The sequence below is a fragment of the Pinus tabuliformis genome, chromosome 6 (genome assembly GCF_031772625.1).
Source record: "Pinus tabuliformis cultivar Carrire ecotype Pingquan chromosome 6, CPIR1, whole genome shotgun sequence".
Taxonomy (NCBI): Eukaryota; Viridiplantae; Streptophyta; class Pinopsida; order Pinales; family Pinaceae; genus Pinus; species Pinus tabuliformis.
Genome location: NC_142292.1, coordinates 556,452,625 through 556,479,310, shown reverse-complemented (window position 1 = coordinate 556,479,310; position 26,686 = coordinate 556,452,625).

Below are 26,686 nucleotides of genomic sequence, written 5' to 3'. Positions count from 1 at the left end.
TTGCCATGCCCATTCTGCATGAACCCCGAAATCATTGCGTTCCATGAAGCCATTTTCTTGACATCTCGTTCAGGCATTCCGTCAAGCAGTTCGCATGCAATCTTAACCCTTCCACATTTTATTAACAAATCCAGAAGGGCATTCGCCACAGCCTCAATGCGACCTTTGGGGAAGGAAGCGAGGAGACGGGGTCCGTGGCCAAGCCTGGAAATGAAAACAAACGCCCGAATCTCATATTCCAGATCGAAAGCCACATTCACGCTCTCTTCTTCGTGGATTCGAACGAGTACCTTCCTGGGCTTCTCGTCCTCTCTGTTCTTCCAACTGTACCGGAAAATCTCCTTCTTCATGCCCCCGCTGAGATGCGCGGTTTCCATCTCGTTTGCGCCGAGGGATTGCAGAGCCCTACTAGCATCTAAACCTGCTATTTTTTTCGTCTCCATTAAATAATTAAACATTCTAGAATAATAATTATTAATTTAATATCTTAAATTAATAATTATTTTATTCCAACTTTATAACCTATGATAATATTTTATTTTTGGATCATCTAACAGTAAGTTCTAGTTCTCACCATAAACTTCCACCCCAAGCCATAAACTAAGCCAGGACACCAACTTCCACCCCAAGCCATAAACTAAGCTAGGACACCAACAACCTGCAACTGTGTCTCACCCAACACTCTCCAACACTCTCTCTTCATTGCCCAATGTTTACAACTAGTCACCTTCTTTCCTTTGCTATGTAATACTCACAGGGTGTTCGGGTCCCAATGACCCATTAATTCATTCGTGTGGTGCATGGAGGCCCATTTGGCTCCACTATCCAATGATCCGTTGCCTGTCCCCTACCATGAAAAATATTATTTTTAACTTTGATTTTACTTAATCCTTAAGAATCCCTAGTCTTGATAAAATAAAGACGTGTTGAAAAGTTTCTATCCTTTACAACCTAGATATAAGGCAATTTTTCTAAAATTAGATATGATTTAAAAATCCCTAAAAAATTGGTGGGGGTTGGGACATCAAATTTTTTAAATTTATTAAAAGTCAATGCAACCTAACAAACTCTCTAACACACTATAACCAACCATTTATAAGCATTCAAATAAGAACATGCTGATGAACATATTCCCTTGAGAATCAATCTAGTAGTCAATTGAAAAAAAGTCAACCAATCCTTATCCACCTTAACTTGAAATAGAAATCCTTTAGCTAAAAATTTATCAATATTATAGATATTAATAAAAATATAAAAAAACAATTTTAATATTTCTAAAATGATTTAGTAAATCTATTTTCTTTATCAATATGAATTTGGATGGAAATAAATAATAAAAAATTAAGTGAATCTAGTAATTCTACCAAAAAAACATTATAAAATTTACTTAGACATTTTTATGAGAACGTAAATGAATGAAAAATAAGAAAAAATGATGAAAAATAAAAGGGAGTACTTCCACATTTTTATGAATGCCAGAAAGAAATAGAATAAATGTACTTAAAATAAGAAAACATTTTCAATATAAAATTATTTCGACTTGGTGATTCCATGGAAAATAAGCTAGCAAGGGGGCCTTTTATTTGACAAATTCAAAGGGAGACTAAACCAAAGCAGTATCATAGAAATAGATACTTCTAGTACCAGAATGTTCCTAATATGTATATAATTTTAACATTGTGCATTAATAATAATTTCCAAAAACAACATTATTTCAATATATTCTTAACGGTTGAGTAAAATGACAGTTAATAATCTTATTTTTGTTACAATAGTTAATAATAATATTTTTGTTGCAGTAGTTTTTTTTGTTATATATTTATACAAATGAAGCCTTCAACTATATCAACCACATTAATATTTTAATGTGGTAATACTAATCTTATATTCACATTAGATCTAATTCCAAAATATTTGTTACACAATAAATCTTCTTAACATTTTAAATTAGTAAAACTATAATGATCTTCAGATATATATATTTTTAATATTTTTTAGCATCAAAATAAAACATAACCAAAACCTTTACTTTCTTAAAATTAAATTAATCATATCATTATTAATATATCCTAATATCATTATTATTATTATAAAAATTTATTAATATTATAAATTTATAGATATTAGCAGAAATATTAAAATAACAATTTTAATATTTCAAAAATGATTTAATAAATTTGTTTTGTTAATCAATATGATTTTAAATAGAAAACAATAATACAAAATAATACAAAATTAAACACAAATAAATAATAAAAGTTAAACCAACCTAGTGTATCTACCAAAAATATATTATAAAATTTACTTCTACTGATTTTTATGAAGAACGTAGATGAAATACTTCCACATTTTTATGAATAACAGAGAGATAGAATAAATGTACTTAAAATAAGAAAACATTTTCAATATAAAAGACCGGGTAATTCCACGGAAAATACCTTATCCCGGGGAATTTTATTTAACAAATTTAAATAGAAACGAAACAAAGCAATATCATAGGGATAAATACTTCTAACACCGAGATGCTCATATTATTCACGCAACAAAAATTTCCAGGAACAACACTCTAACATCATACACACAATGACAATCTCCATTAAAACACAACACTATTACAATATATTCTTGTTCCATGCACTCAGTGACCATCTCCATAAACAACTATATTTATCGGTCTTTCTATATATATTAATTAAGATAAACTAAAATAAAAGATAGAAAGATATTAAAATATATATAATATAAAGATTTATAATAGATAGGGATATTTTTTAAAAGATTTATGTAACATATTTGAAATTTAAAAAGATTTATAATTGTAGTATGTTGAGAGAATATTGAACATATTTAAAAGTTTTTTATCAGGTATAATGTGGGATATAGTTTAATTTTTTAAAGCAACTTTTTATTTATTTTTATTTATTTATATATATCTTAAAAAGATTTATAATTGTAATAGGTTAAGAGTAGTGGAGGAATATAGAACATATTCAAAATCATTTTATAATGTATAATTTTTAAATAAGTTTTTTGTTTTTGTTTTTTGTTTTTTTCCATTGATAGCAGGGTTATGTTTAGATATTTTATGTATAAAAATAGATTAAACAATATGTAATCCATGTAATCTAGGAGGTTTCTTAAAATTAGTTTTAATTTTAGTCAAAAGTTGCACCTTTCACTTGAGCTAGGGTGATAGAAGGCTACCTACTCTTGGCTATACCATTGGGAAAAATTGAAGACAAAATGAGGATATTGTTTTATAAAATAAAGATAATATTCAAAAATATTGTTATATCAAACTTTAAAGAGAAAATGTTGGGTAAAAAGTTAAAGGGGAAAATAAAACTAACATATTAGATGGAGGTGATGAACTCTAATATAAAAAAATAAAAAATACCTCTTTGTTTTGACTCGTGAAAAAGGAAATAAAGATTGTTAAAATAAGAACAAATGTTCATGAATTTCATATTGACTAGTACAACCACATTAAAAATATTAATGTGGTTGATATAATTGAAGGCTTTATAAATATAACAAATAAGACTATTGCAAAAAAAATGCACATTTACATGATTAAGCATGTGTAAAAAGGTTATAGGTCAACTTTAACTTGAAAAAAAAGGAATTGCACTTTTTATTGTAAAATGGACCATTTTGCTATATAAAATTTGCTAGAATTTGAATAATCTCAAATCCCTAGGAAATTGGTATGCATGGAACCATGTTGCACCAATATAATTTAATTTGAGAGAAAAAAGGAATTACCCATCTTATTGTGAAATGGACCATTTTTCTAAATAAAATTTTCTTATATATTAGTTTCCCCATCTAATTAGAATATGCACTTATTAGAATTGGAATAATCTCAAGTCCCTAGGGAATATAATTTTTTTAATTTATTAAAAGTCAATACAACCTAACAAACTTTGTAACACATTGTAGTCATTGATAAACATTAAGACTAAGGATACGCTGAGCATATTCCCTTGAGAATCAATTTAGGTTGTCAATTAAAAAAATCCTCATCCACCTTAAGCTAAAATAAGAAATCTTCGCCAAAAATACTTATTGTTCATCTCATTAAGATAATTAACTATGGAAAACAATTTTTCTTAAATTTTTTATCTAATATTCACAATAAATCTAAATCCAAAATATTCCTTACACAATTAATCTTCTTTAACATTTTAAATTAATAAAACTATGATCATGTTGAAATGTTTTTTCAAATGCCATTTAAAAGTGAAAATAAAACATACAACCATTTAGAATAATCTTTTATTTTCTTAAAATTAAATAGATTAAGTTAATAACATTATTATTATAAAAAAATATCAATATTATAGATTTATAGATATTAATAATAATTTTAATATTTCAAAAATAGTTTAATAATTTTTTTTCACTTTGTTAACTGACCTACTTGGTTTGAATCTAGAACCTTTTAGGAATATAACTCCTCACTATCATAGCTGACTTACTTGGTTTAAATCTAGAATCTCTTAGGAATATAACTCTTCCCTATCAAGAAGATTGCAGTAGTAAATCTGTTTTCGTAATCCATATGTATTTAGATGGAAATAAGTGATAAAATTTAAATCAAACTAGTGATTGGAAAAAAAACATTATAAAAATTAATCCACATTTTTAGGATGAATAAGGATAAATGAAAAATAAGAAAGAATGATAAAAAAATGAAAGATTCCAACATTTGTATGAATATCAAAAGGATGGATAAATGGAAAATATAACAGAAAGATAAATAAAAAATAAAAGAAATTACTTCCACAATTTCATGAATGGCACAAAAATAGAATAAATGTTCTTAAAATAAGAAAACATTTTCAATATAAAAATTACTTGCACCCAATTCCACGGAAAATACTATCGGGGAATTTTTATCCGACAAATTCAAATGAAAACGAAACCAAAGCAGCATCATAGAAACAGAGAAATAGATACTTCGAACACCATGGTGCTCTAACCATTCACAGAATCCTCACACCATACAAATACACATTTTAACAATCTCTAGAAACAACAATACTACAATATATCCTCCCACCGTGCACATATTGACGATCTCCAGAAGCGAGTAGTAGTTATGTTTTTACCAGCCTGGAGGTGGCGGAGGACACAAGGATAGCTAAAAGTAAAATAGGGAGATATTTTCAATATAGAAATTACTTCAAACCAGTGAATCCACTGGAAAAACGTTTTCCAGGGGAATTCTTATTTATCACGAACAAAGAAAGAAAACCAGGAATGGACGTATAGATAGTTGAAACACCAGGATACGACTGTAGTCGTGGAGCAAATATGTTTTCACGGACTCGGGGGCGGGGGTGGACACTGTGGGTTTTTCCCATAATTTTGACACTCTGAAGGGCCGGAAGGTGACACTGGTCCTCTTTTTATTTCTTTCCATGTAGAATCGGGGCTATTCACCTGCCGCTCTGAAGGGCCGGAAGGTGGCACTGGTCCTCTTTTTATTTCTTTCCATGTAGAATCGAGGCTATTCACCCGCTGCTCTAAAGGGCCGGAAGGTGGCACTGGTCCGCTTTTTATATCTTTCCATGTAAAATCGGGGCTATTCACCCGCCGCTGCTCCACATGCAGGTGCGCAGATCGCCCAGCAACAACATGATTGAGAAAGAGCATGCAAAGTACGACATTATAAATCTTTTTGCCCTCCATCATCAATTATCAGTCTCTTCCCACTTATCTGTTCGCCAAAAAAATTACTTCCTAGACTCAATGGCGCCAATACGCACAAGTATGGTTGAGGTACTTCAAAAGTTCAATATATATAAGCAGGCTTAACATCCATACCGGCATGGAGACCAAAAAAATATTTTGTTTGATTGGCTATCCCAGAAATAGCGTTCCATTTTCTCCGGCTTCTGTGAAAATCTAGAACTTTAGATGGTCCCGCGGAATTTCTTGCTACTAATTAACCATAGTTACAGCCGTTAGCTTTATTATATTTTTTTGCTTTAGTAATTAGTAATTTTTTTGCTTTAGTAATTAGTTGTAAATTTGTTAGTAATTGATAATGGTTCCATCCATACCGGCATGGAGAACAAACATATATTTTGTTTGTTTCGCTATCTCTGAAATAACGTTCCATTTTCTCCGGCTTCTGTGATAATCAAGAACTTGAGATGGTCTCGGCGGAATTTCTTGCTACTAATTAACTGGAGCAGTTCGCTTTATTATATTTTTTTGCTTTAGTAATTAGTTGTAAATTTGTTAGTAATTGATAATGGTTCGAGATGATATGAGAGGGTGGGCTTAAATTTGGTGAGTAATTTTTATTTATTTATTTTAAATTTACATGTTATGAGTGATTTATTTAATTTTCCAAATGGTGAATCTGATTGGTGACATAAAAATTTATTCTGATATGTGTCTCTTAATAAGTGAGATTCCAAGATAACCAATATGGCACTATGTTATGTCTCCACTATTAATATTTTAAGATGAAACTTCAAGATTAACATAGAATATTTCAATAGTGTTGAGACTTCAAGATAAGCATAAAATGAAATAGTTTTTCTCTATTTTCATTCACACTATGCAATCCCACTTTCTACACATTTAAGTCTAAAGCTTGACCCTTGAAACTTAAAGGTTGATACTCACATGACATTTCCACACCCACGGGCCATTGGTACTCTATATAAAACAATAACTGAAAATCTCAAATATGTGGTTACCAAGGTCATGATTCCTTAATTACATTCATACTTGGATCTAAACACAACTTGATTTGAGCTTTTTAGGTGTTAGCGTGTTTGCATGGGAGATTTATTCTTCTTCCTTGTTGGAATACTAGTAATTGCACTAGATGTTGCAAAGGAAAGACTGTAAGTCGGTAGCATATGGAAGAAGAGCATAGAGGAAGAGAGATGTGATATGTTATGTGATCTAAATGTTGCATCTCCTCTTCAATTACTCCAATTCTTCGTTCTTCATGCCTCCTTAGGCTGCTCCTCTTCATGGTAGAATCTTCATAGTCCTCAACCTCACTACCATTCACAAACCTTCCTTCCCAAAACTATCTCCCAAGAGCTACACTTCTAGCAATAACATATATTGAGATAACTTTGTCTAAGATCACAAAACCACAATTTCAAACTAAAACAAATATGAACAGGACATATTCATCAGAATAGAGATTTGTCTTATACCACTTGATGCAAGGCTAGGAAATGTAGACTCAAACATTCTCTGTTGCAGAAACAAGCTTGCAAATGAAAAATTAAAACATTCTTTCTTGTAGAAACAAGCTTGTAGTTCGGAATGATGCAACCACAAAAGTTTCACCTACACATGGAATTGTGAAAACTGTAGAACAAACAACAACAAAAAATGACCATGAGAATATAGGAAACACAGACAACATAGGGGAATGAACATAATCACATTTTATTTTGCACAAAGCATGAAATTAGCTTGTCATAGCTTTTTCTAGAGGTCCTAGTCTCTCTTTGACATGTGCCATCCTTTTTTCTAGTGCCACTGAAATTAGATATAAAGTGCATCCCTTGCAAGTTTTAAAAATAGAGACAAGTGCATTTTCCATTGCCTAAACTATACAACCCTTTCTAGTAATATAAATGAGGATTACTCACGCTATACATCCTAGTGAAATTACTAATATTGTACATCCCTTACTGGATGCTATGCACTATCATAACAACCAGAGATGCCAACAAATAGACATTTTTAAATGTAGCAATCATATTGATACATTCAATTTTGTTTTTAAATAATTTTTGTTTTGCACCAAGAATAACACAGGTGGAAAGAGTGTCACATGTGAAATGCAACTAAACTAATGGGTGCTCAATAAATACTAGGCTAAGATTTATGTTGGCCAATTTCTTATGGTTTCTCAATAAATCCTAGGTGAAGATGGATAAGATGGATTTATGCTGGAAAAGAAACTTACACATAACAACCAATCACGTCTCATAATACTAATTATCTTATCAATTTTCTTATCTATACTATTGATAAACTTCCAGATATAACACTTGCTTTCAATAAATTACTTATAATGGACGGGTTGGAGCTTCCATTTATGGTTGCTCTATTTCTTCCACTCGAAGAGGATGAGTTCATTTCCATTAGGTATTCATCCAACATGGCCATCTGTGGCTTTCACATCCATATTCAAATGGATGTTATTTGTAGGCATCAATAATTGGTACACATTTCCAACCTCTGCACTTAAGGTTCATAGAAAAAACAAATATATTTTGTCATGATTATAGTATGCAAGTATATATGTTCATCACTATTCAACAAAAAACCAAGAATTAGGGGACGTCGTTGTAAAACAAATTGGACAACTTTGATGCAACCCTTTGATGTATAATGCCTAAGACTCTGGCATTCCAAAAGCCTACGTTAAGGTTGATAAATTCATAATGTTGTATTAGTTAGCATCACACAACTTTGTAGTCATTCTAAATGACGTGGGACATCAATTTGAGGCCAGCTTGACCAACAAAAGTTTCCAACAGGTGTTGTCACTTAAACTGTTAAAAAAATAAAAATAAAGGAGTAATGGAATTCATATTGAGCACTAAAAATAATTCTTTCATTCTTCTTAAAACAAACCTTTGAGGACCACAATGACTCCAGCTAGAGTTGTCAACAACTCCCTAAATTTGTTTCAATCTAAACTATGATAGGACCTATGAAGACAATCCTATTAAAGTAGGTGGAGAGTGAGAAATCAAGGACCAATCAGGGTGTGATAGTCATTTTTTCTATTGATTTTCCCATTTCAATGTGGCATCAACTCATTTGAGGTTAGAGGATAGGTTGGATGGCACTTACAATTTTAGTCCATGGAAGAAAAAAATCAACATTGTTTGAGTTAATAACTGACCTTAAACCCTATCATAGATTAGGCCTAAGGAATGCTATAAATGAAAGGAACTGTATGATTCGAAGAAGTAATATCTCAACCATAGAAGATTTATTAACGTAATGCAAAGATTCTATTTCATGAATGACCTCAGTTGATTCAAAAAAATTAAGAATAATGAGATTGTTGGCCAATGTTTCAATTAATCTAGCTTCAAATCAATCAAAATATTAGAAAATATCTGCTCAGTCAAGAATGAATATTTACTCAATTTAAATTGCAGGTGCTACAGTCCGAGTACCACCAACTTTCTTTAATAATTGAATAGAGAGAACCTGGCTCAAGAAAACAAGACAAAGCAATTTGTAGTGAATATTAGGAATAGAAAAGGACACTCCATGCACTGCTCTGTCTTGTTATTTCATATGCTTCTTCATTCCATCTCAAAGTCTCATATGCAATGGCAAATCCAAAGGTCAAGGATCTCAAAGCAGCATATGGAAGAAAAAATGATCTTTTAGTGGAACAATGTAAAGTGGCCCCTCTTCCTAATGGACTTTACTCTCACAGACTCTCATCCTAACTGTATTTACTATTTGGGCAGAAGATCTCACCACACTGCCAAGGCCAACAATGGAGAAGACCCATCTTCTTCCAACATAAGGAAGAAGAATTAAAACTCTCTAAAATAGAAAAATTTGAGGGTTGTGAAGAGTGTCTGTATAGTAGTCTCATATATGCTAGAAAATGTCCAGTATTTTCCAACAAGATTGGGAAAAATACGTGATTCATACTGGCATCAATGCACACATGAACAAATTGTAGGTAGTCACATGACAACTTCACAACTTACATAGAGTTTTATGGCTTTCAAAAGAGACAAAGTAGATATTAGGGGCAATGAGTCAAATAACATTATTGTTGCTACAAGCATAAGGAAGAATCCGGACCAAACTGATGATGGAATTACATCCCTGAAAATCTTAACAAGGGGGAAGATTTTGCAGATGCAATGCAAGCAAGAAACTCTGAGAGCAAACTCTCAAGGCCCATTAAGAAGGGATTTGATGCATATTATTTTTGTTTGAGGAGGTATAGAAATCAGTCACCTTTTCTTGGTTTATGTTTACATAATGCCTTAGAGTATTAGCTGGCACAGTTTATGTCGTAGGTATTTTTGTTAATTGTGTCAGGTATCCATAGTAACCTACATATCTTACTTCCATTATTCAACTCATAGTCCAATCCAGAATCATACAATGCTAGTCAGCGAGATGTTAGAGTTTTGGGACAATGTGTCCTTGCCTTGTGAAGGCCTTTGTACATCGAAACTGTCACAGACCCCCAACCAATGGTGGGACACCAATTCTTTATCTGTTTTATAGATTAATGACATATTTCCTTCAGAAAAAAAGGTTATTTTGGCTAGTTATGGCTGCATCCCATAGGCTATTTATGGAAGCGTTCAATAACTTCATATATTCTGACCTTTTTACAAGTGTTTCAATCGTTACAACCATATTCTTCGAAGTGAAATGTCTCACAAAATCTCAATTGATCATATGCAGACGAGTGCATCAAAATCATCGTGTAACAATATGATTTCAAATTTCAACCAATGGTTATTAATGGAAAATTAAAAGAAAAGAAGATGTGTAAAAGTAATTTCCAATATCCTTATGTTTAAAAGGTTTTTAGCTTCATATATACAAGCCCAGATAAATAAATTTGAAATATGGGTTTTATAGAATGTCGGAGATAACAAATAGTCCTTTGGCATTTTCAAGAATACTAAATCATACATTACTCATGAAAAAATGTGAAAACTGGAGGTTAGGATAGCAGAAAAAAAGAATTGTATCATTTGAGCCATATAAACCCACCCTTTTGTACAAATTAACATTAGGAAATCAAGGACATCCATTGAATACAATGTGAAATCAATAAATATTGAATATCCCAATAAAAATAACGTTTTATGGAAAACTTCATCAGCAAAAACAGACATACAAAATGGCCACATGAAATATCTTCTAATGTTAACGAAATTAGAAAGGTAATCTGAAGTTTAAATTGTCACCTAAAAATTCAACCTTCAAATAACCATGACAATAACAATCACATAAGATGCATTTTTGTAAAATTCCCCTGTCCTTGGTAAAATAACATAATCCAACCTCAACATAGGCTAACAATGAACAATCGACACCTTTAAAGATTGGCCCAGACACATATAGACACAGGATAGATCTACATTTTGAAGTTGCGAATCTCATGTCCAATATTTGTTAACCAGAGATGTATTATCATTTAAGAAATTTCAAAAAGCAAAAAGCTAATTTGCTATGGCTTCTTGAACTTAGAGAGGCAAGATACATTGTACAACCATGTAGAATGTATTTCGATGGTGGAGAAACTAAAATATAAGAGTTAATTGGAACAATTATTATTCTTTCGACACAAATTCATTTTCAATGAGCAAAGTGACATGTTGATATCTTATAAACTATGTTATTTTCATGGCTCTCATCCTAATGATGATTGGGCTTTGAAAACTGTCAACTCAAACTTTTGAGTTACTAACTAATATGATCAAAGATACTATAAATGAAAACATCTGAGTTACTTTGTAGATTAAGTAACTAATATACCAAAGCTACTGAACATATCATTCAGTTAGATAATGCTAACTAATTAAAGGGAGGTGTTCAAAGGTATAGAATAGACCACAACAACCCTTGAGCGCACCAGTAATGTTGTGATAATCCAAGACATTTACATAGAAGATCTGCAATCCATCCCCATATTTTATGAGAGACTCAACTTCCCTTGCCACCATTCAAAATCATCAATGAAGAGTGTGAACATACTATAAGTTTAATGAAAATGGAATATAAAAAGCTTCAGCTCAATTTCAAAGTGACTGGGAATTCAAAATAGGGATGGAATGATGCAACTTCCCTAATTTTATTTTTAGGGGTTTGAAAAAAAAATTTATACATCAAACTTGGGTTAAAGAACATTTGGCATCTGATTATGAATTACTTATCATTAAGTTCGAAAAGTTTAACAAATTAAGGGAAAAATTGTGAAATTAGTCCACTTTACTCAGAGATTGTATAACATAGCTAACTTTTCATCATATACATACCTTCAATATCTTGCAAATATTTGCATCACTCCAATGCCTCTCATCAAGGGAATTAACCTTGTAATCTCCATCTTCTCTCCAAATAGCTACAACCATAGAAAAGTGAACACAACTTTCTCAATGGTCTCAATCCAAGCACATGCTTCAAGTGCATTGTGAACTGTTTGTCATCTTCAAAAAATGTACTCTAAATGTTCTATGTTTCCGGTAACTATGGCATGTTATTTTTTTGGGGTAACTATGGCATATTCTGCAAAGCATACTTTGATTTATTTTCTTGCTATGCAAAATTTCCCTTATAAAATTATGGTTAGTATTCATTAATAGCTTGAGCCAAATAACCCTCAGTTTTAGAAATTTTCTTAGAGGTTTCATACTAAACTAAGATTGAACAAAATTAGATACACTTCACTTGAAATACTTTCTTGATAGAATTAGTCCATGGGTTGCAATACAAGGAGAAGTGTCACAGACCTCAACAATTGAAATTACCTCTATCTATTTATCCACCAATGTGTAGTTACCAACTTTGATACAATATATTTCAAATACTGAATAATTCGTTTGTGGCATTCTAAATTTACTATAAATGTTTTAAGCGAGGGGGGAACTCAGATTTCGATTTTTATTGGATTATTTGAGGTCAAGGGCTATGTGATTATGCAGATTGAAGGCATTAAAAGCACAAAAACTCAAACGACTCCTGCACTCTAAAAGTCTCATGATTGTTTCTATTGATTAAGTGGGGAGAGAGGAGTGTATGAATATTTACCTAGAAGCAAGCTTGTCTATCCTAGGGTGGTGAAAATTCTCCTGCTCAATTGAATGTTAAAAAGGGGACTCTTAGAGGGTTTTCAAGGTAAATACAATAGGGCACCAAATATCAGTGAGAGTTGCCAAATTTATAGTCTTCAAAACAATATTAAATTCATTAATAATTTCAGCAATTAAGTTTTAATGCATTTTTGAATTTTCTTCACCACCGTCTTAAAAAATGCAAAGTTGGTGAAGCCAATAAGTGTTCAAACAACAATGTCTACTAAATTTGTGGATAAATGAGGTCAATCATTCAACCTCAAATGAGATTTTCTACTGATTCTGACATACATTGATAAAAAAAACCATTACTAACAAGAACCGGCTCTCAATGAAGTCATTCATTCTGACACTCAGACAACTTAACACACAATTCCTCAGTAGATGACATTGTAAATTGTTGCTATGGTTGTCAAAGCAGGCCAAATTGACAACGAGGACACACTTGCCAGTAGGGATGACTGTAAATTACTTCCTCTCACACTTTGAGACTTACAAAGCTTTGCTGTTGAGTCTACAAGAGAGAAACTCGGCCCTAGCACTAGCCATTCTTCTAGTAATCACAGAAAGGGTTGGAAAGCTAAAAGGAATTGCGTGGTTGAGTCGCACGAGTTCACCTGCCGAACTAACCTCGCTCTTGCTTCCCGAATTGCAAATCTCCCATTAAATTCAAGTCAAATTCAATTCATGTATTTTAATTTCAAGAGAAGAGGACATATAGATCGAGTAGGTGTCAGAGTATATAAGATGCAAGATAACAAATCAAGTGTTTTTAACTTCTATATTGGACTCTTTGTGGACTGAAACAAACAAGCTTTGCTAAATTTTTCTCTATGATATGTTCCTAGTAGCATAACTACGCATCAGAAACCCTCATATTGTGAATGCCTCAAAAGAAGACCATAGACAACATCTAAAAAGGAAAAAAAACCATGTCCATACTCACAAGATCTAAACAAAATCCTAGCTCTAGCAAACTAGAGCGGGTGACCCTGCAAACTGTTGCTATGGCATACAAAGCAGGAAAAATTGAAAATAAGAATCAACAATTCTTTTTCTTGGCCAATGTAAACCACCTCCTCGCATAATTCAATAATATCTTAGCTGCATTGTTAAATATACAAAAGGTAAAAATTGGATGGGTTTAGAAATAGCTTCTATGAACTAGAACATGAACACGTTTCAAAACCATTTGAAGTACAAGAAACTCAAAGGTTCACTAATTAAATCATATCCTGTAGCACTCTGAGGTTACCCAAAGGTATAGAACATACCAGAACAACCCTTCAATGCATCAGTAATGTTGCAATAATCCAGGGCATTTGCATAGAAGATCTACAATCCATCTCCATGCAATTTTATGAGGGACTCAATTGAACTTGTCACCATTCAAAATCATCAATGAAGAATTCCAACATAAAACAGAATGTAAAAACCTTTAGCTCAATTTCAATGTTTCTAGGAATTCAAACTAGGGATGGAATGGCACAGGTTGATTTTCCACAGGTAGAATAGCATTTAAGATTTGAGGAATACCAATGTCAAAAGGAACTGCTCCTCTTGGAATTCCCTCATCCCTTGGTAGACATACATACCCAACTTCTTGACTGTAACCTCTTTCCGATTTCCATGATGAATTTGCCACAGTGACCTGGAGGGATGCATAGGAGGTGTCATGCTATTACCAAATTTCCAGCCTTATCAGTGTGTGTGACCTTGGCCTTTTCTCTGAAAGGCTTGTTTCAGTTTGCACTGCAGTTCGTGCCTTACTAGTGCCCTCAAACCTGAACTTTTCTCTCATAGGCTTGTTTGGGTTTGCACTCTAGATTTTGGTGCCTTTGGGCGAAGAGGAAAATTGGATGAAGACGAATATGATGAAGAGAGTAAATTTGCAGAGTTGTTGTGATGGCATGCCAAACAAAACATGCACATAAGAACCCTTTCAAATTTAGGGATCAGTTATCATTGTGGTGATCTATAATAACATTCCACCCCAACATTCTCCACTGTCTATAATCATCCAAAGGCAGAAAATATTCTAATTGTCCAACATACAGAATTGAAGGTCTACTAATTGACATGCTGGGAGGTAGGGTAGTTGTTTTCAAAGGGAAACACCTTATGGCATAATTATGAATTCCTTCCAAATGTATTTCATGCATATTATTATTGTTTGAAATGTTAGAATCCTCCCATATTATTATTGTTTGAAATGTTAGAATCCTCCCATGTTATTATTGTTTGAAATTTTGGAATCCTCACTTGAAAAAATCCATATTTCATTATTGTCCATGTATTTAATCTTTTTTGCATTCTTCCAAGTTTTAGCTTTTAGTTTTCAAGTTTTATATTTCAACTAGTTTGTAGGCTAAATCTACCCCATATTTTTTTTTCCAAATTTATCTTAGGTTTTCCATTGTACTTATTTGCAATTTTTTCTAATTTGTAGATTTATTTCCTTTGCAAATTTCAAATATTTCATTAGCCACCATGCCTCCAAAATCCAAGGATACTACATGGGCTCATTGTGGTATAATTGATGGAAAAATGATATGAAAATATTGCCGAAACATTGTTGGAGGAGGGGGTATTTACAAATTGAAACAACACTTGGCTAGGATAAGTGGCAAAATAAAGCCATGTAGAGCACCAAATGAAGTGATAAGGTGTGTTAAAGAAACATACATTGAGAATTTTGAGTCTCAACCAAGCAAGAAGTTTGAGACTCAACTAGTTGAGAAGTTTGAAACAAAAAGAGTTGAGAACTTTGACCTCTAAGGTGGTGGCCCCATAACTTATATCATTGTTTTTGGACTGTAGAGGCCATTTATAGTCTCATTGATTGTGTAATTTGTTTCGCATATGTATTGCACTAGATGAAATTTTGTTATATTTTCCTTCACATGGTACATACATGATTAAAAAATACATATTTTGTCTCTATTGGTTTGGAATCATGGTTCTAATTCTTCAAAATAATTCATTTCATTAAAAATTAATTATTTCACGTATTTTTTTAAAGACATGTTCATTGAGATATGATCAATCCAATTTCCTATTAGATAAATGGGCTAGGTCAGTCATCTATTTTAGTTTTAAATAATGATTACTAAAAAAATGAAATTTAAATGTTATGTATTATAAGAGATTTAATAAAATTAAAAATTATATATATATAAACTTTTATAATCAATTTTTTTGAAATGTAAGTATTTTCTCAAAATTTATATTAGAATAAAAAATTATATTTTGACAAATTTGATTTATCTTCATATTTAATAAAATAAAAAATTAAATAAATCTCTATCTATAATATTTATAATTAAATTAACTTATTTTTTAAATTACTCAAAATATATATATTATTATCATTATTAAAAATAAATTAAAATATTACGAACATCTTCCATGAAATAATCATAAAATTATATTTAAATAGTTAGTGTAAGCTGTCAATTTCATTAAAACCATTCATTACATCTCCTCCTCAGTGTGGTTTACTTTCACATTTAAATGTTGTACTAAATTGAATGTTAAGACACACAAAAAAGTAATCAAGGATAAATTTAAATATTGATTATTCTATGAAGAGTTATAAAAAAGAAATTGAGATGGAAAAATATAGATATTTATAATGGATATGGATATTTTTTTACAATAATTCGGTCGTTTTTATTGTTTTATAGAGATGTAATATATTTTATATTTTAAAAACATCTATGGTTGTAGTATGATTAAAGTAGTGAAGGAATATAGGACAAATTTAAAAACATTTTATAATATATAAATTTGAAATATATTCTTTATGTTTTGAAGTATGTTTTTATATTATTGAAAGTATGATTATGATTAGATATTTTAGGTATAAAAATAGATTAAACAATATGTAATCCATGTAATCAAGGATGTTTCTTAAAACTACTTTTAATTTTAGTCAAAATTTACACCTTTAGCTTAAGCTAGGGTGACATAAGGATGCATAGCCTTGGCTACACTATTGGGAAAAAAAGAGGAGAAAACAAGGATATCATTTTATAAAATAAAGATAATATTAAAAATATTATGATATCAAAATTTAAGGGGAAAATGTTGGGTAAAAAATTAGAGGGGAAAATAAAACTAACATGTTAGATGGAGGTGATGAACTCTCATATCAAAAATAAAAAAAATATCTTTTTGTCTTGACTAATGTGAAAAAGGAAATAAAGATTGTTAAATTAAGAATGAATGTTCATAAATTTATATTAAAATATTTACTGGTTAATCCCAAAACATCATGGGATTAAATCGTTGGTCACATTAAAATGATTGAAGATGAAAAATACTTTCTCTTAAATTCTTTATCTAATTTTTACATTAAATCTAATTCCAAAATATTTGTTACACAATAAATTTTCTTAACATTTTAAATTAATAAAACTATATTCATGTTAATCATTTTCTTTTAATACTCTTTGAACATAAAAATAAAACAATTAACAATTTAGAGTAATCATTTTATATTCTTAAAATTAAATAGATCATATTATTCTTAATAGAAATTAATAACATTATTATTATAATTTTTTTTCAATATTAATAATAATTTTGATATTTCAAAAATAATTAATTATTTTTTTTCATGGTTGCTGACCCAAGAGGAACTTGGAACCCTGGGAACTTACCTCTTCACAATCAAGAAGATTGCAGAGTTAGCTGCGAGTACTAAATATGTTTTCTTAATCAATATAAATTTGGGTAAAAAAATAATAAAATTTAATTCAATCCAGTGATTCTACCACCATAAGAGGAAGAAAACAAAAAATACTAAAAAAATAGTTTGATTTTTTTATTATGAAAAACAATGGTAAATGAAAAATAAAAAAGAATGATGAAAAATAAGAAAGATTACTTCCAGCATTTTTATGAATATCAGACGGAGAGATGGAAAATATAACAGAAGGATAAATGAAAAATTAAAAAAAATTACTTCCACAATTTTATAAATGACGGAAACAAAGAATAAATGTTCTTAAAATAAGAAAACATTTTTAATATTGACCCAGTGATTCCACCGAAAACCACAATTTTATAAACGACGGAAAGAAAGAATAAATGTTCTTAAAATAAGAAAACATTTTTAATATTGACCCAGTGATTCCACCGAAAATACGTTATCAGGGGAATTTTTATTTGACAAGTTCAAATGGAAACGAAACCAAAGCAGCATCATAGACATAGATACTTCGATCACCAAGGTGCTCGCACCATGTACAGAATCCTCACACCATATATTGACAATTTCAAGAAACAACTCTATTACAATATATCTTCCCAAATCTCTAGAAACAACATTATTACTATAAATATAGTAGTTATCTTTTTACTGCCATGGAAGTGGTGGACGACATTGTTGGTTGTGGTCTTAATTATTAGAAATTGTAATTATTTCAGCATGTTAGAATTGGTTAAATTTAGGAGATTTAACTGAGTTAAGTTGAGTGAGTTCGAGTTAATTTATAGTTTGGAAAAATAGAATTTAGAGTGTGTGCATGTGAAGTTATTTTAGGCAAGTCTTCAGTCGAAAAAGGTTTAAATACCCATCACCGGGTTCATTGTTAGTTGAATGAAGTTTGTGTGATCAATAGAGAAGATCAACCAATCCTATGGTTTGTGTGATCAATAGAGAAGATCAACCACTCCTATGGTTTGTGTGTGTTAATTATTGTGTTTCTCCTCTATGCCTTTCTAACAAATTGGTATCAAAGCTTTGCAAATTGGTATTGGAAGTTTTTAATTGAAAATTAAGTTTAGGGCTTTGCAAAGTCTCTTATATGAAAAAAAAAATTGGTGTTTTGTCAAGCATGACAACTTTTTTTGGGTGAAGATTGGGGCGCATATTGAAAATCATATTTATTTTTTCAAGGGTGATATGGAAGATAGCCTCATGCAATCAAAAAAGAAGCTATAAGACAGGAAAGCCAACAGTCATGGGTTGCAAAGTACGGCTGAAGAAGACTAAGAAAAGGGATAAAAAAGAAGAGGTAGAGATTGTTGTCATGTTTAGAGAGGTTTAGACTGCAGTTGAGGAACTAAGAAGTCTGGAAGAAGACAAAGAAGAAATGAAGCTTGATTGGTGTAGTGTGGATCTACTACCACCTCCTATGTTTAATGATGCCCTAACTTTGAGTTTTATTCAGCAAGCCATGGATGAAATGATTTTGTGCAAGGTAGCAAAAGCTACAACTTCCAAGGAATCATAGAGGACCTTGGAAGAATAATTTGGTGCAAGGGGGAGCGACATGCAGAAGCATGATGTGTCACAGTCTATTGAGTCAGTTGCGGATATGAGATTAGATAAGCAAGACTCTGAGAGGACAACAGAGCTCGGAGAATCCCACTCAAACGTGGATGATCATCGTTAAGACCATAAAATTGAAACCTATTATGAAAACATGCATATGGATGAAGAAGATGCAACAAAGATTACAAAGAGAGAATTTGAAGCCTCTGTGTGTGAAGCAGAGCAAGAGCATATAAATTCTCAAGGACTCCACTGTAATGTGGATGGTGCAGATGATGGTGAATCCCACTATGACGAAAAACATGTGGATGATGATTACAAAGTGAGATGTGAATTGGTGCATCCATCCACAACATATGGATTTGATTAAGTTTAAATTGTCAATGAGCACATGCATGCTTAGATATCCCACCATAATGTGGATGAAAATTATTTTGATGTTATGTGTGGTTTATTTTTTCAAACATGGATTGATTGTAGAAATATGGTAAGTGCCATGTTGAAGGTTGAAGCTGCCACTGTAGCAACATGATATCAAGTAGTTGGAATTTCTCATGTAGTACATGATATAGAAACCGCTGATGATCAAGAAGAGGATAAAGTGATTGAAGAGTCTTTAATGAGAATATCCACTAACAATATAATAGTGGAAGAAAACATTCATGCAATGGAAAACAAGGAAGGGAAGGAAGAGGTAGAGAAGGAAGCTCTCATTGAAGAGCATAACAAAGATGTTCTTAACATTTTTTTTGAATATGCAGGTGTTCAAAATAGCATTGGAGATGAAGTTGAAATCAAAATTCTTAATAAGTTTGATGCAAATTTGAAGCTCATTGAAGAATGGATTCATAAACCAATAGAACAAATTGATGTGATTCTTAAAGAAGAAAAAAGAATAAAATAATTGAATGAAATGGTGAATAATGATCTTAAGTGTGTATATTATAGGAAAAAAACAACAATACCTGATCATGAAAGTCAAGAGAATGATATGGAAGATTTTGAAAATAAGGAAGAATGTATTAAAACTATTTTTCAACAATGGAATCTAGAAGAGATAAGTTTCTGATATCATGAAATATGGCAGAAAGAAATTCAAGAATAGGAAGCGCAACAAGAAGAGGAAAGAAGACAATTTGAAGATGTAATGTTGTGGAAGCAGTCCATGGTTGGATGAATATTTGAAGAGGAAGGTGTAGAAGACAAGATTAGATTGTGTTTCAGCACAAATTCAATAAAAGTCAAAGAAAAATTGCAGCAACAACAAGTAAAGAAATGTCGAGCCTACAAAAGGAAACGAAAACTAAGAATGAAGCTGTTTCAAGGATATAGAATTTGGAAGCAGAGAAAAAAATGCAAAATTGTAAAAGTTTTGAGTTATTGTAAGGCTAGTTGAGACATAGACCAGTAGGCATGTTTGAGTGATAATTGTGTCAATTTATATTCGAAACATAACATGCATATTTAAGTCATGTTTAGTAATTTAAGTCATGTTTGAGTTATGTGGAGTCATACAATCGTAATTAAGGGCGAGTATTAGAAATTGTAATCACTCCCTCATGCTAGAGTTGGATAGATTCAGGATAGTTAGTCAATTGAGTCAAGTTTAGTGAGTTTGAGTTAAGTTATAGTGCGGGAAAAGTCAAATTTAGAGTGTGTGTGCATGTGCAATCATTTTGGGAAAGTCACTAGTCGAAAAAGGTTTAAATACTCATCATTGGGTTCATTGTAAGTTGAATGAAGTTTTTGTGATCAATAGAGAAGCGCAACAACTCCTATGGTTTGTGTGTGTTAATCATTGTATTTCTCCTCTCTACATTTCTAACAATAAATTTGACACTTCGAAGTGCCTGAAGGAGACACTGGTCCTCTTTTTATTTATTTCCATGTAGAATCAAGGCTATTTACTCATCGTTGCATGACCTACCAATAGGGATATCCCCTAACAACAACATGATTGAGAATAAGCACGAAACATGAGCATGAAAAGTATCACATTATAAACACTTTTCCATCCATCATCAATTATCAATCTCTTCCCACTGAATCCACATGAGGATGTTTGTTTCCCTTCAATATATATCAATTGTCTTAACATTCATATCAGCATGGACACCAAAAATATATGTTGTTTGTTACAATCTTCTGAAACAATGATCCATTTTCTCTTGCTCTAGTGTGAAAAAGAAGAACTTGAGATGGGAAAAATGTATTTCTTGCTATTAATTAAGCACAATTAGAGAAACTTTCTCCAACATATTTACGTCGATAAGCGTCTCTTCTTGAAAAGGGCCAGGCCAACTTTTCCCCCCCTTTCGTATCTACTAGACATCTATCACATCTTCCTTTTACTTATAATTTGACAAATGTTTCTTTAATTAAGATGGAATCCCCACCTGGGGAAACAAATGATTTTGCTAAATATTGAATGGGAACTATAAGGAGTGCTTGAATGGGTTCTATTACTAGGTTTTGATAAGAATATCACTACCTATGTCCTGCTAATGGATAAACTACTAATTTCACTGAATTAATGGCTTTATCAACTAGGATTGGATCAAATGTAATTGATGAATCAATAACAAGTTTTGGAGCTACTTCCTAAACCACCACCTCTTCCAAGTTTTCAGTTGAGACCACTACTTAGTCAACTAAGTTAATTGAGTAAATTGGATTAAGAATTAAGACTTGAAAATTCAATTGCGATCTCACCTTGGCATCTTGCTCCTTTGCTAGTGGGGGTTAAACTACTCGGTATACTCAATCTCAAGCTGCAACTAAAGGACCCTTACTTATCTTGAAACAAGTTCAAAAGGGCAAGTGGGAAGAATTAGGTTTGAAGTAAAAAAAATAACTAGAGCCAAAAACTCATGAAACAACCCAACTCACACTAACTACCCACTGATGGTTGAAGAAAACTGAGCATCAACAAAAAATCCACAACAATTTGATTATTTAATTATATCAATGTTTCTAATAAAAATTGAAATAAATGAGTCAATAAAATATCTTTATAAAGTTGGGTCATTGCGGGTGGAGGTCTCTTTCCTTGCTTTCCAATTGCCGGATCAGTACATCATCATTGAGAAAAAAAAATAGTGGGGGCCTTCCCTTTAGGATCAAAACCATGCTTCTCGAGTGTGGGAGATTTCATAAGCCTAATATTGGAGTAAATATCGTCGCGGCCTAGAATCTCAAGTCAAAATTGGAATCAAGCCTCGTTGAATCTGAGAAATCAAATATTGAATGGGTCAAAATTAAAGATATCAAAGTCAACATCCTCACAATCATACCTTTGATCACCCCTTGTAGATTCTTGAATCCTATATACCCTCCCCCCACTGTTGGCTCATGTTAGGTATCCCCGGACCACTTGGATTCATGAATCTTAGGAGGTACAACTATAGACCAAAGATTGCATGGAATATCATAGCATGATACAACCTTATCCTTCCCCCTTACTTTTGTGTTTCCTTACTACCTGCCCACCTTAAGAGCTAGACATGTTAGCCTTATACCACTTGGATTCATGAATGTAATTAGTTAGTCGTGTACTTATATTAACCCTTTTGTTATCAGGACAAACATGATGATCCAACCATACCCTTACTCAAGTGCATTCTATCCACCTGTCACCCTTTTCTTATTGCGTTCACTCAAAAACCTATAGAGTGCTACACCTAGTTCTTATAGTAACTATATAGGGAAATATGCTACTGGTAATGCTATTGGAAGCTCTGTTGCGCATGGATTTACCACTTCCCCCACTCTATCTGGATATGCTAACTATTTTTATTTATTTTTCCTGTCCTTATCTTTGCACCTCGTTATGTAGTTAGTGATGCTGGGGGTGCTTCTGTTCGGTCAACAAGAAAATATAAAACTTTTACTTCTCTATTGCAGTCTCTTGTGCTTAGCTCCAAATTTTTTTGATGCTCTCTAAAGCTTGCCCGTTATGCCCTAATTGCAAATATGTACACCCCACTAATTGATTCTTATTTCCATAAAACAATAAGAAAGGAAATCGCCCCGCTAGGAAGACTCTCTGTATGCTTGATTATGGCATAGAGCCCAAGAGTAATAAGCCCAGAAAAGATGATGAGGAATCCCAATGGCATTGGATTTGAACTACTCTTTTATACTTTCAATTGCTTTTTTTCGATGACAATTTTATTTTTTGAAGAATTTTTACGAGAAAATATACAATTAGTGTTTGTAGATGGTAAATACTTCCATCTATATGTAGCCAAAATACCTTTGAGTATTATTTTGTGATAGGTATCTGGCCAGTATGTCATTTGCATTTGGCATTTTGCTTGTACAAAATATTACAAGGTTAATTTATATCTGTTGCCTTAAGATAGGCGATAAGATATGTAAATGTTGTTATATATGTTTGTTTAAATTGCTTACATTGGAAACAATAGATGATAGATGCATGCATGGACATTTTTGCGTATTTTGCAGAAAGTTTTCCACACAAAGGGATATAGTTATATATATACTAATTATGCATCCTATATAGTTATTATTAGCTCAACATAAACAATGGGGTTATCAGTTAAAAAAATCTGACAAAATAAAAAAGAACTTTAATATTTATTTTAAATTTTGATATTTGCCTAGTTGACTGATACACCCTGTTGTGTTATCAACAATTCGTGATTATTTCAAAATTAAATTACGTGGCTCATACAATGTCTCTGGTCATTTCTTAGTTAAGACAAAGCTTACCGAGCTAATTCAATGCATCTTGTAGTTTTTGTTACTTATTGTACAATGCATTTGGTAGCTTTTGAAAGGTCACTTGGATGGTGGATGTGTTTATCCACTAATCAGACTTTCACCGAAAGGAACACTGCCTCCATAAACAAATCATTTTAGGTGAGAGTATGCTTTTTTTCCTTTGGAGATAATGAATTAAATAAATCCTCAGCGAAAATAGGTAGGCTTAATTTAATGAGCTCAATTGTTTTGAAATAAAAGTTTGATTTTCCTAATCCGACACATTGATTTCATGAAATGGGTTTGATCTAGATTTACAGTAATTTCTATAGCTAGGTTCAATAAAAAATTGCAGAAAGGTTGACTTCACAATAGAGAGTTTTAGAAGGAAGGAATTCTTCTTTAATTGCATAGGATATTGAAAAATATTATTGTGTGAAGGGTTTCTTCAATTTTATTATTTGGTGAAACTGCTTTGCTAAAAATGTGGAATTTATATAGAACAATTCAAAATATGCAACTCACAACCTTCTTCTTGTAAATAAGCGTTATTAAACCCATACCAACAAACATCTGAATTGAATTGAAATCGATTGAATCGGTCATGCTCCATAAAACAAATTCATTTTTTAAGTGTTCTATGTGGATCACAAAAGGCATATGAGCAGGTTGGTAATAGGAATCTGATGTCTGAGGATGGAGTGTCTATGCCTTCAATTGTACAAGAGTATTTAATGAAACAACATGTCAGAACATGAATTTTGGTGGACTTTTATAAAAGACTAGTGGGAATGTTAGCCATTTTTGATATGCTTAAAAGGGAGGCAATTGTTGTCATAGAAGATCTAAAGAAAATGGGTACACACCTAATCATGGTTAGAAGAGACAACTCGACAACAACTCAAGTTTTTGCACAAGAGGTGTGAAATTTCTTTGGCAATCCTTAGTATATTTTTTGTGAATGTAAATACCATTTGTTAAGAAGAGTGAGAAAGTGTGGCCTTTTGTGAGTAGAGTCTCACTTTTATTTGAAATATTTATTTTGAAAGAATAATTACATAACAAAGTATTATAGCCTGGTCCACTTCATCATGCTATCAATAATTTCTTTTCTGTTTTTTGGTATTTCATCTTGCTAATTTTATTTCATTCTATAGAAAGTTTTGAATTGATGTTGGTTGAAAAGTTATCTACAAGCACTGGAGTTGTTCTCTGTTTCCATGGTGGACTATGTTTACATTTCAATTATTTTAGGAAAATTTCCACTGAAACAAATTTAACATGAAACAAATTTTGACATAATGAATATGTGATTTGATAAATGTGTCAAATATATTGATTTACTTTTTATTGATAGTTATCATTTTTTAACATTCACAGTTGGGTATTAAAGATGTCAAGGTTGAGGTCATTCTTGTTGGAAAAGACAAAACAATTTTTTCTCTTCAAAAGGATGGTACTATGGTGAAGAAGCATGGTACTATGGCTGCAATGTTTGGAGATGGAATTAATGATTCACTTGCATTAACAACTGCAGACTTTGGCATGGAAATTGAAGTAACTGACTATTTGTTAATGCAAAATAATTTGGAAGATGTTATTACTATGATTGATTTTTCCAAGAAAGTGTTTGCTAGGATCCGATTGAGTTATATTTTTGCAATGGGTTATAATATATTAGCAATACCACTGGAAGTTGGATTTTTCTTCCCCTTTTTGAATATTAGCCTACCTCCATGGGTGTCAGGGGCTGCAATGGCTTCTTCATATGCTAGTGTTGTTGGATCTTCTTTGCTACTTTAGAGGTACAGACAACCTTGATTGATTGAGATTTTGGATATTAAAATTCAATAGGTTTATTGAATGACAATTTGAAGATTGTTCCATGACTTGTACAATAATCTATTTGTTTGTAACAATAAATAACATAGGCTGATTATGATTCTGCAAAGGAAATAAGGCTTTGGACGCTCTGGAGCTCTAAGTAGAGAAACCTAGGGTTCTGGCACTAACCTGCAACGGCAGGTCTGCAGAGCAGAGGATCCTTGCATCAGAATACGACAAGGCGGAAACACAGAAGGCGGGGATCTTGAACGGCGGTTCAATGAACCCCCATACGGGGGGAGGCGGGGCGTCTCCCCTAAGAAACGACAGGCCGCAAGAAATTCCAGAGGTTTCAGACAAGGAACGGGAAAATAATGATGGAGATCCCAGTAAAGGTCAGCAGCGACAGACAGAGAAAGAACAACAAGATAAACCGAGGGTCAGTTCATCTACATGCAAGCCAGTCACGACTCAAAAACCAAAAGTGGAGCTACCCAGTCATAGGATCAATGCCAGAATCCAATACATGAGAGATCATGCGCTTGTAGGCAAGTTTATCGACATATGGCCTAACGAGAGAGCGCTGAGAACTTGGATAAATGTCAAATGGCACCCAAAAGGACACATTACCCTGCATCTAGGGCTGAAAGGTTTCTTTACTGCAGTCTTCAACTGCCTGGAAGACAGGAACAGAGTTTTCGAAGGGGGGCCTTATTTCTTTAACTCTGCTGGGCTCTTTCTCAGAGAATGGACTGAACGCTTCAACCCGGACAAGGAGGATCTGAGCTGGGCACCGGTATGGATCAGGTTGTATTCTTTACCCTTGGAATACTGGGAAGAGGAAACTCTAAAAGCAATAGGTTCAGCCCTGGGCGATTTTGTCAGAGTGGCAGAAGAAACAAGGACACAGAGATATACCTCATATGCACGGATCTGCGTCTACATGGATCTAAAAAGACCTCTGCCTGATACGGTAAGTCTCTTTCACGAAGATGTAGAATGT